The sequence below is a fragment of the Octopus bimaculoides genome, chromosome 3, assembly GCF_001194135.2.
Source record: "Octopus bimaculoides isolate UCB-OBI-ISO-001 chromosome 3, ASM119413v2, whole genome shotgun sequence".
In the NCBI taxonomy this organism is placed as follows: Eukaryota; Metazoa; Mollusca; class Cephalopoda; order Octopoda; family Octopodidae; genus Octopus; species Octopus bimaculoides.
In genome coordinates, this window is record NC_068983.1 from 90,080,594 (window position 1) to 90,086,593 (window position 6,000).

The 6,000-nt window shown below is 34.9% G+C and overlaps 1 protein-coding gene across 5 annotated transcripts in view; it reads right to left on the reverse strand.

Annotated features, from left to right (window-relative positions):
• The window catches only part of LOC106880075 (ribonucleoprotein PTB-binding 1), a 130,883-nt gene that overhangs the window by 122,987 nt on the left and 1,896 nt on the right, over nt 1-6,000 (reverse strand). The gene's annotated exons all lie outside the window — the stretch shown is intronic.

Genomic DNA, 6,000 nt, shown 5'->3' on the forward strand with positions numbered 1-6,000 from the left:
TGATTACAATTAATAAAAATAAGCAACAGTTTTAAAGACTTTTTCTACATTTTTCTAAGTTTCCCTATATAGTTCTCCAGCAATTTTCTACTTGATGCCTATTGCAATATGAAGTCAAAAAAGCTGAAAACTACCATTAGATTGATGCAAAAACACAGGATAATCTGAAGAATGAAGACACAGAAGCTGAATGAGCCTTTAACCATAAGAAGTACTAGGCTGATGCATATAGCAAGAGGGAGGATGAGAGACATAACACAGAGGACAGGTCAGAATTCTTATAACCTGCTAAGAGGTACAGATGAGATCTAGGTCTTGTACGAGGTTCCAGTCAAATGGAAGAGTGGATAGAACCACAAAAACCTAAGGGACAGGCCTGGAAAGAAGGAAGTGAAGAATGTCATCAAGTACCAAGAATAATTAACAAAGAGAAAAGCCAAAAGTAAGAGCAACATGTTCTGCAATCTAAGGATGAGAGCAAAGTAAAAAATCACTGGAGACAAGTGTGTCTAGAATGATAATGGTACTAATGCCCTCACAGATACTGAAAAAGAGACAGGCACAAAAGTGCTTTTATGAGAAACTGTTTAAGAAAATGCATGGGAAAGCGTGGGTCTATTACATGTAAACCCAACAGACAGGCTGATCACCAAAGATGACAAAGGATATGAATTATACCATGCTTGAGAAGACCCATCAAGCCAAATAAAATCGTAGTTGTGGCAGATACTGGTGTCATGCAAATGGCACCGGCATTGGTGGCACGTAAAAGTACGAATTACACTTTTGGAGTGGTTAGCATTAGAAAGGGCATCCACCTGTAGAAACCATACCAAATCAGATTGGAGTCTGATGCAACCTTCCAGCTTGCCAGTCATGGTCAAATTGTCCAACCCATGCCAGCATGGACAATGGATATTAAATGATGATGATGAACATAGGTGGACTATCACAAAATATCACTGAATTGGAAAAAATATTTGAAGTAGGTCACTTATTAATCATTTGTAAAGTCAACAAAGTTTAATGAAGAGTCATAATCAAATAACTGGGACAACATTATTATATGGCACATGAAGAATTAGAAGATAAAATAAAACTGATTCTAGTTGAACAAAGTTAAATGCTAGAAAATTGACCTTGTGATCATGAGTTTAAATAGCACCCCCCTACCCACCTCTAGGCAAAATATCTCACATGCCTCAATCTATGTGACTGAAAATAGGTGTAAAATTATCTTAAGAAATACAGCTACTGAACTTATGCTTGCAAAGAAAAAAAGAAGCAAGCATTATTAAATTTGCAAATGTCATACACACCTATTATAATTACAATGGTTTCTCTCAAAATAAAGCTAGTATGATTTAATATACATCAAGGTTTCAACAACCACCAGTGGCATTTTGAATTCTTTGCTAATGCATAGAGTATTGAAAGTGAAAGAGTTGTAGGTAAAATAATTAGTCATTTAAAAAATGAGATACTAAAAACAGTGGTAAATAATATTTGTTAAATGGCAGCTGTCTATTGTGTATAGATAAAGAAATAATTTCATTATGAATGTTCAATGTTTCACAATCAATATTTTTAGGGACCAATAAATGACACCTGTGTAATTTTCAAGGTTTATTACAATCACATCAGCTGAGGCCCCTAGTAACTGCATCAGTAGGCTAAATGAAATGAACATGTGTGCTGATCTAATGTAAATATACCATTTCAATTAAATGCAAGTTTATTTTATTTATGCATATATAATGATTTAATTAGAATATTTATTTTAATATATTTTTCTTTTCTATTGCTTCTAGAGTGTTGAAAGCTAGCTTACATTTTTTTGAAAACTAAGATTATTCTAAGATCATATGAGGAGGTTTCATTAAATGGAATTTGTGTGCATAGGCACAGTCAATCACAAAAAAGGAAAGAAGCTGCAAATATAGTTTGTACAAATATCAAGTCACATTTTCTAACTCTTGAGAATTTAACACACCTGACAAATCATGAAACCATTGCACAAAATTAAATATATATTCTTTTATTCTTTACCTCATTTCAGTCATTGGACTTGTAGTCTTGCTAGGAAACCACCTTCAACAGTTTAGTCAATCATCATCAAACACATCCAGTATTTCCTTTTTTACTTGTTGAATCTGGAAGATAGGGTATTGCTCATGATCTTTGCAGGCCCTCTGATACAAGTGAACTTGATACTATGTTCTATCTAAACTGTTGCAGGTCAACACCTACCAAGAAAATATGAGCAAGAAGATTCCAGAAGGCCAATGGTTGAGACAGACTGAGCATAATAGAGCAAGGCCACACAGGTTGGAGAATCTAGAACTGGTTCTCAAGTGGGGTCCATATAAGATTTTGTTGTTAAAATTTATGTGCAATAAAGTCTTCTACAATATATAAAATATTTTGTCCAACTTTTTATACAGTAAGTGCAGGAGTGGCTGTGTGGTAAGTAGCTTGCTTACCAACCACATGGTTCCGGGTTCAGTCCCACTGCGTGGCACCTTGAGCAAGTGTCTTCTACTATAGCCTCAGGCCGACCAAAGCCTTGTGAGTGGATTTGGTAGACGGAAACTGAAAGAAGCCCGTCGTATATATATATATGTATGTGTGTTTGTCCCACCAACATTGCTTGACAACCAATGCTAGTGTGTTTACGTCCCCGTAACTTAGCGGTTCGGCAAAAAGAGACCGATAGAAAAAGTACTAGGCTTACAAAGAATAAGTCCTGGGGTCGATTTGCTCGAATAAAGGCGGTGCTCCAACACGGCTGCAGTCAAATGACTGAAACAAGTAAAAGAGTAATTCCTGATAATATTTCATTTTAAAAATATAATAGGATTTTTTAAATATCAAATGGCTATAAGGGTCCAACCGAGTAAAAGAGGAACCAAAGGGACCCATAGGTTAAAAAGGGTTGAGAACTACTGCTCTAGAGAGACAAAATATGGAAAGAGATGAAGGATGGGAGGTGTACCTAACTGGATACATGACCAGCCAGCTCTGAGGCTAGAGAAGCAGTGATAGAAAAGACAGAGGAGACAGCATACTTGTGAGCCAGGGGATGGAGCATGTCTGTTAGTGATTAAATTAACTGAACGGTTGCAGTCCAGGATGATGTAATAACAGCACTGTCCCAGATGAGAGAAGTACTCCATCATGACTTTACTTACAGTATCAGAGGCTGTTCATACAACTGAAATATTTTCCAGTCTTGAAAAGAAGAAACAATTTTGGGGAAACAGTCCTATGTTGTGCTTTCACCAGAAGAGAACCTCAGTTATTGTGAAGCCCAGCATTTGGAGCAGCTGTGAAAGTTTTAGATGAGCACCACTCATGGTGCAGTGGATTTTCTTGAGTAGTGCAAGAGTCTCTTTTACTGCTAAAAGAAACAAAATTGGAATGGATCCACTGAAGAATGCTCTCAAGGTCTCTCAATGCAGGTTTAATGCAGATTTGCAGGTATGGAGTATGTAGGCTGTATAGAGATGATGTATGGTTAGAGAAAGCTAAGGAGAAAATGGAGTGTTGTGTCAACTGTGTTTGAGTGAACCTTATTAGATGTGGCACCATCTAATTGAAGGAAGGAAGAGAAACAACACATCAAACCCTGGGAAACACAAGAGAGAATGAGAATGAAGTAGAAAGAACTGTCAATAAATGCCATGATGGTGCAATTAAATAAGAAATTTTCATTCATCAGACATACAGATTTTTACTGTTTTGTTTCTCCATTGCAATTTTCCTGCAAAAATCTGCAGTGTTGTAATTTTCCTTTTTCCTAGGTTAAAAGAATATCTTTCAATTTTTTTTCACTTGTTTGTCATTGGGCTGCGGCCATGCTGGAGCATTGCTTCGAAGGGTTTACTCGAATATATCAGCACCAATACTTATTTTCTCAAGTCTGCTTTTATTCTGCTTCTGGAAGTTATGAGATAAGATTTGCATGCCAGATATAGTCAAAGGCTTTGCTGCCGTCTAGAACAACACTTCTGTCACTGAACTTCTTGAGAGCAAGAGCCCATTGACAAGTGGATCTGGCTCTGCAGAAGCCATACTCATGGTAGATGAGGAGAAAGAGATTCAACTTTTTGAAGAACATCATTGCTAATGACTGTGTCAGTTACCTTACAACTGGATCAGAAGGGTTGCCTTTCTTTGGAATGGAATACAATTTCGATTTATAGTCTTTGGTTATGAACACAAAACTTGTTTCCAAGGCAATGTTAAGATGGATTCAAATCACCTAAAAATATTCACTTATAATTAAGAGAAACTTTAATCAGCAGGCAGAATGTTGTTATTAATTTTGTGAAATGTGTTTATGATTTGCCAGCAGTACTAAATTCTCAAGAGTTTAAAAAGTGATTTGATTTTTGTACAAATTATATTTATGGCTTCTATGTCACTGTTTCTGTACACAATTTCATTAAATCTTATTTATTGAAGCCTTTTCATTTGATCTTAGAATAAGCTCCCAAGTTTTCAAATGCTGTAATCTAACTCTCAACAAAGTCTACAAGCAATGGAAAAGTATACTAAAATCAAAACTTAAGTTAAATTTTCTTTAAAAAAGAAATTCAATAAAATAATTCTAAATTATATATGCATACATATTAAAGAAGGCATGTATTTAAATAAATAATCAGATCAGCACACAGGCTCATTTCACAAAGCCTACTGATACCAATATGTAGAGTGCAGATACTAAACAAATGTTCTATGCTTAATTTGGCCATACTGGAGAGCCCAGCTACAGTGATTGTAATGAACCTTGAAAATTATAAGTACCAGTCAAACACTGAGGACAATGTAATCAACTAGTTCCTTCCTTGCAAATTTTTAAGCCTTGTGCCTATAGTAGAAAGGATTATCACTTTTTATTTTTATCTGAAGACTAATTTACATGCAACTATTCACTTCCAGTATTTATGTATCAACAAGAATTTCAGAAGACACTGGTTAGGCAGGGATTCTTGTTATTTTTTTTTTTTTAAATGATGCTAGATATCATTAAAATAGTAAAACAAAAATTAAAGAACTGATATGTTTTTAAATCACAGTCAACACTTTTTTTTTTAACGTTTGTACATTATTTTAACATGATCGTTTTAATATAAATGACGTTTTCATAATTTCTAATCCAATTCCACGTGTCTTTCAAAAAAATTAAAGGATTTTAGTCTTCTGATAACACGTTTGCTTTACAAACACACCAATTCCTTTTCAATTTTGGGCGGGTCACCATTATTTTAATAGTAATCATACAATTTATCAAGCTATAAACATCTGCGTGACAGCGCTGGCTATGTTACGTTTATTTAATCCTTAAATATTAGGATATTTGGAACACTCTAGCATAATTTTAAGAGACTAATTAAGATGCTGAACAATGAAACCGCGCAACTAGCAAATATTTAGAAGTGACACCGAATCTAACACAACAGGAACTCTTTTTCTGCATATGGCATGTTACAAGTTATCAGAAAACATTCATAGATATTGTAAAGAAAATTGATTCCTTATAAAAGTATAGAGCTAACGAAATACAAGAGAAATTATACAAAATTGCGACGTCCAATTTTTCGTTAAAATGCATATGCAAGGAGAGAAAGATCTGATGAAAAATCAAAATATTTTGGACTCGTACCAAAATATTTTTAGTAGAGAAATACAAATTAGTGCAAAAAATGAAACAATGTCTCTTATCCTCTATCTCTTATTTCCACGATTCTAGTGTGTGGGGCAGACGCTAAATTCTATGACCAGCGCCTGCACTCGATGCTCTGAGAGAGGATTCACGTCACATTTCCTGCTTTTGTCCGCTTGTGTGCCTAAGATCTCCGGCTATCAATTTCAACTTACAAGGCATTGTTAATATTTTCCTTGAATATTTTGAAATTATATATAATCCTGCTCCATAAATCTATGGTGCTACGTCTAAGTTATGTTAAAATGTCTGGAGTATTTACGGGTTATATA